The sequence below is a fragment of the Lynx canadensis genome, chromosome D1 (assembly GCF_007474595.2).
Source record: "Lynx canadensis isolate LIC74 chromosome D1, mLynCan4.pri.v2, whole genome shotgun sequence".
In the NCBI taxonomy this organism is placed as follows: Eukaryota; Metazoa; Chordata; class Mammalia; order Carnivora; family Felidae; genus Lynx; species Lynx canadensis.
Genome location: NC_044312.2, coordinates 46,922,413 through 46,928,412, shown reverse-complemented (window position 1 = coordinate 46,928,412; position 6,000 = coordinate 46,922,413).

Genomic DNA, 6,000 nt, shown 5'->3' with positions numbered 1-6,000 from the left:
CTGTATGGCTTATTTCACTTAGCATTACACTCTCCAGTTCCATCCACGTTGCTACAAAAGGCCATATTTCATTTTTTCTCATTGCCACATAGTATTCCATCGTGTATATAAACCACAATTTCTTTATCCATTCATCAGTTGATGGACATTTAGGCTCTTTCCATAATTTGGCTATTGTTGAGAGTGCTGCTATGAACATTGGGGTACAAGTGCCCCTATGCATCAGTACTCCTGTATCCCTTGGATAAATTCCTAGCAGTGCTATTGCTGGGTCATAGGGTAGGTCTATTTTTAATTTTCTGAGGAACCTCCACACTGCTTTCCAGAGCGGCTGCACCAATTTGCATTCCCACCAACAGTGCAAGAGGGTTCCCGTTTCTCCACATCCTCTCCAGCATCTATAGTCTCCTGATTTGTTCATTTTGGCCACTCTGACTGGCGTGAGGTGATACCTGAGTGTGGTTTTGATTTGTATTTCCCTGATAAGGAGCGACGCTGAACATCTTTTCATGTGCCTGTTGGCCATCCGGATGTCTTCTTTAGAGAAGTGTCTATTCATGTTTTCTGCCCATTTCTTCACTGGGTTATTTGTTTTTCGGGTGTGGAGTTTGGTGAGCTCTTTATAGATTTTAGATACTAGCCCTTTGTCCGATATGTCATTTGCAAATATCTTTTCCCATTCCGTTGGTTGCCTTTTAGTTTTGTTGGTTGTTTCCTTTGCTGTGCAGAAGCTTTTTATCTTCATAAGGTCCCAGTAATTCACTTTTGCTTTTAATTCCCTTGCCTTTGGGGATGTGTCGAGTAAGAGATTGCTACGGCTGAGGTCAGAGAGGTCTTTTCCTGCTTTCTCCTCTAAGGTTTTGATGGTTTCCTGTCTCACATTTAGGTCCTTTATCCATTTTGAGTTTATTTTTGTAAATGGTGTGAGAAAGTGGTCTAGTTTCAACCTTCTGCATGTTGCTGTCCAGTTCTCCCAGCACCATTTGTTAAAGAGGCTGTCTTTTTTCCATTGGATGTTCTTTCCTGCTTTGTCAAAGATGAGTTGGCCATACGTTTGTGGGTCTAGTTCTGGGGTCTCTATTCTATTCCATTGGTCTGTGTGTCTGTTTTTGTGCCAATACCATGCTGTCTTGATGATGACAGCTTTGTAGTAGAGGCTAAAGTCTGGGATTGTGATGCCTCCTGCTTTGGTCTTCTTCTTCAAAATTCCTTTGGCTATTCGGGGCCTTTTGTGGTTCCATATGAATTTTAGGATTGCTTGTTCTAATTTCGAGAAGAATGCTGGTGCAATTTTGATTGGGATTGCATTGAATGTGTAGATAGCTTTGGGTAGTATTGACATTTTGACAATATTTATTTTTCCAATCCATGAGCAGGGAATGTCTTTCCATTTCTTTAAGTCTTCTTCAATTACCTTCATAAGCTTTCTATAGTTTTCAGCATACAGATCCTTTACATCTTTGGTTAGATTTATTCCTAGGTATTTTATGCTTCTTGGTGCAATTGTGAATGGGATCATTTTCTTTATTTATCTTTCTGTTGCTTCATTGTTAGTGTATAAGAATGCAACTGATTTCTGGACATTGATTTTGTATCCTGCAACTTTGCTGAATTCATGTATCAGTTCTAGCAGACTTTTGGTGGAGTCTATCGGATTTTCCATGTATAATATCATGTCATCTGCAAAAAGCGAAAGCTTGACTTCATCTTTGCCAATTTTGATGCCTTTGATTTCCTTTTGTTGTCTGATTGCTGATGCTAGAACTTCCAGCAATATGTTAAACAACAGCGGTGAGAGTGGGCATCCCTGTCGTGTTCCTGATCTCAGGGAGAAAGCTCTCAGTTTTTCCCCGTTGAGGATGATGTTAGCTGTGGGCTTTTCATAAATGGCTTTTATGATCTTTAAGTATGTTCCTTCTATCCCGACTTTCTCAAGGGTTTTTATTAAGAAAGGGTGCTGGATTTTGTCAAAGGCCTTTTCTGCATCGATTGACAGGATCATATGGTTCTTCTCTTTTTTTTTTTGTTAATGTGATGTATCACGTTGATTGATTTGCGAATGTTGAACCAGCCCTGCATCCCAGGAATGAATCCCACTTGATCATGGTGAATAATTCTTTTTATATGCTGTTGAATTCGATTTGCTAGTATCTTATTGAGAATTTTTGCATCCATATTCATCAGGGATATTGGCCTGTAGTTCTCTTTTTTTACTGGGTCTCTGTCTGGTTTAGGAATCAAAGTAATACTGGCTTCATAGAATGAGTCTGGAAGTTTTCCTTCCCTTTCTATTTCTTGGAATAGCTTGAGAAGGATAGGTATTATCTCTGCTTTAAATGTCTGGTAGAACTCCCCTGGGAAGCCATCTGGTCCTGGACTCTTATTTGTTGGGAGATTTTTGATAACCGATTCAATTTCTTCGCTGGTTATGGGTCTGTTCAAGCTTTCTATTTCCTCCTGATTGAGTTTTGGAAGAGTGTGGGTGTTCAGGAATGTGTCCATTTCTTCCAGGTTGTCCAATTTGTTGGCATATAATTTTTCATAGTATTCCCTGATAATTGTTTGTATCTCTGAGGGATTGGTTGTAATAATTCCATTTTCATTCATGATTGTATCTATTTGGGTCATCTCCCTTTTCTTTTTGAGAAGCCTGGCTAGAGGTTTGTCAATTTTGTTTATTTTTTCAAAAAACCAACTCTTGGTTTCGTTGATCTCCTCTACAGTTTTTTTAGATTCTATATTGTTTATTTCTGCTCTGATCTTTATTATTTCTCTTCTTCTGCTGGGTTTAGGCTGCCTTTGCTGTTCTGCTTCTAGTTCCTTTAGGTGTGCTGTTAGATTTTGTATTTGGGATTTTTCTTGTTTCTTGAGATAGGCCTGGATTGCAATGTATTTTCCTCTCAGGACTGCCTTCGCTGCGTCCCAAAGCGTTTGGATTGTTGTATTTTCATTTTCGTTTGTTTCCATATATTTTTTGATTTCTTCTCTAATTGCCTGGTTGACCCACTCATTCGTTAGTAGGGTGTTCTTTAACCTCCACGCTTTTGGAGGTTTTCCAGACTTTTTCCTGTGGTTGATTTCAAGCTTCATAGCATTGTGGTCTGAAAGTATGCATGGTATAATTTCAATTCTTGTAAACTTATGAAGGGCTGTTTTGTGACCCAGTATATGATCTATCTTGGAGAATGTTCCATGTGCACTCGAGAAGAAAGTATATTCTGTTGCTTTGGGATGCAGAGTTCTAAATATATCTGTCAAGTCCATCTGATCCAATGTCTCATTCAGGGCCCTTGTTTCTTTATTGACTGTGTGTCTAGATGATCTATCCATTTCTGTAAGTGGGGTGTTAAAGTCCCCTGCAATTACCACATTCTTATCAATAAGGTTGCTTCTGTTTATGAGTAATTGTTTTATATACTTGGGGGCTCCGGTATTCGGCGCATAGACATTTATAATTGTTAGCTCTTCCTGATGGATAGACCCTGTAACTATTATATAATGTCCTTCTTCATCTCTTGTTACAGCCTTTAATTTAAAGTCTAGTTTGTCTGATATAAGTATGGCTACTCCAGCTTTCTTTTGGCTTCCAGTAGCATGATAAATAGTTCTCCATCCCCTCACTCTCAATCTAAAGGTGTCCTCAGGTCTAAAATGAGTCTCTTGTAGACAGCAAATAGATGGGTCTTGTTTTTTTATCCATTCTGATACCCTATGTCTTTTGGTTGGCGCATTTAATCCGTTTACATTCAGTGTTATTATAGAAAGATACGGGTTTAGAGTCATTGTGATGTCTGTATGTTTTATGCTTGTAGTGATGTCTCTGGTACTTTGTCTCACAGGGTCCCCCTTAGGGTCTCTTGTAGGGCTGGTTTAGTGGTGACAAATTCCTTCAGTTTTTGTTTGTTTGGGAAGACCTTTATCTCTCCTTCTATTCTAAATGACAGACTTGCTGGATAAAGGATTCTCGGCTGCATATTTTTTCTGTCTAGCACGCTGAAAATCTCGTGCCAATTCTTTCTGGCCTGCCAAGTTTCAAAAGAGAGATCAGTCACGAGTCTTATAGGTCTCCCTTTATATGTGAGGGCACGTTTACCCCTTGCTGCTTTCAGAATTTTCTCTTTATCCTTGTATTTTGCCAGTTTCACTATGATATGTCGTGCAGAAGATCGATTCAAGTTACGTCTGAAGGGAGTTCTCTGTGCCTCTTGGATTTCAATGCCTTTTTCCTTCCCCAGTTCAGGGAAGTTCTCAGCTATGATTTCTTCAAGTACCCCTTCAGCACCTTTCCCTCTCTCTTCCTCCTCTGGAATACCAATTATGCGTATATTATTTCTTTTTAGTGTATCACTTAGTTCTCTAATTTTCCCCTCATACTCCTGGATTTTTTTATCTCTCTTTTTCTCAGCTTCCTCTTTTTCCATAACTTTATCTTCTAGTTCACCTATTCTCTCCTCTGCCTCTTCCATCCGAGCTGTGGTGGTTTGCATTTTGTTTTGCATTTCATTTAAAGCGTTTTTCAGCTCCTCGTGACTGTTCCTTAGTCCCTTGATCTCTGTAGCAAGAGATTCTCTGCTGTCCTGTATACTGTTTTCCAGCCCAGCGATTAATTTTATGACTATTATTCTAAATTCACTTTCTGTTATATTATTTAAATCCTTTTTGATCAGCTCATTAGCTGTTGTTATTTCCTGGAGACTCTTCTGAGGGGAATTCTTCCGCTTGGTCATTTTGGATAGTCCCTGGTGTGGTGAGGACCTGCAGGGCACTTCCCCTGTGCTGTGGTGTATAACTGGAGTTGGTGGGCGGGGCCGCAGTCAGTCCTGATGTCTGCCCCCAGCCCACCGCTGGGGCCACAGTCAGACTGGTGTGTGCCTTCTCTTCCCCTCTCCTAGGGGCGGGATTCACTGTGGGGTGGCATGGCCCGTCTGGGCTACTTGCACACTGCCAGGCTTGTGATGCTGGGGATCTGGCGTATTAGCTGGGGTGGGAAGGCAAGGTGCACGGCGGGAGGGGGGGCAGGCTTAGCTCGCTTCTCCTTAGGTGATCCACTTCAGGAGGGGCCCTGTGGCAGCCGGAGGGAGTCAGATCCGCTGCCGGAGGTTTGGCTCCGCAGAAGCACAGAGTTGGGTGTTTGCGCGGAGCGAGCAATTTCCCTGGCCGGAACCGGTTCCCTTTGGGATTTTGGCTGGGGGATGGGCGGGGGAGATGGCGCTGGCGAGCGCCTTTGTTCCCCGCCAAACTGAGCTCTGTCGTCCGGGGGCTCCGCAGCTCACCCTCCCTTTGTCCTCCAGCCTTCCCGCTTTCCGAGCAGAGCTGTTAACTTATGACCTCCCAGACGCTAAGTCGCGCTTGCTGTCGGAACACAGTCCGTCAGGCCCCTCCGCTTTTGCAATCCGGACTCAGGGGCTCTGCTTGGCTGGCGAGCCGCCCCTCCGCCCCGGCTCCCTCCCGCCAGTCTGTGGAGCGCGCACCGCCTCGCCGCCCTTCCTACCCTCTTCCGTGGGCCTCTCGTCGGCACTTGGGTCCGGTGACTCCGTTCTGCTAATCCTCTGGTGGTTTTCTGGGTTATTTAGGCAGGTGTAGGTGGAATCTAAGTGATCAGCAGGACGCGCGGTGAGCCCAGCGTCCTCCTACGCCGCCATCTTCCTGCGCCTCCCCGAACCAGCCAAAGAAATCTTGAAAAGGAAGAACAAAACTGGAGGTATCACAATCCCAGATTTCAAGATATACTACAAAGCTGTAGTAATCAAAATAGTATGGTACTGGCACAAAAATAGATACATAGATCAACAGAGTATACGTGTGTGTGTGTGTGTATGTGTGTGTGTGTGTATATATATATATATATATACATATATATATATACACACAATATATATATACAATGGAATATTATTCAGCATTATTATTCAACATATACAATGGAATATTATTCAGCCATAAAAAAGAATAAAATCTTGCCATTTGCAACAACATGGATGGATCTACAGAGTACAATGG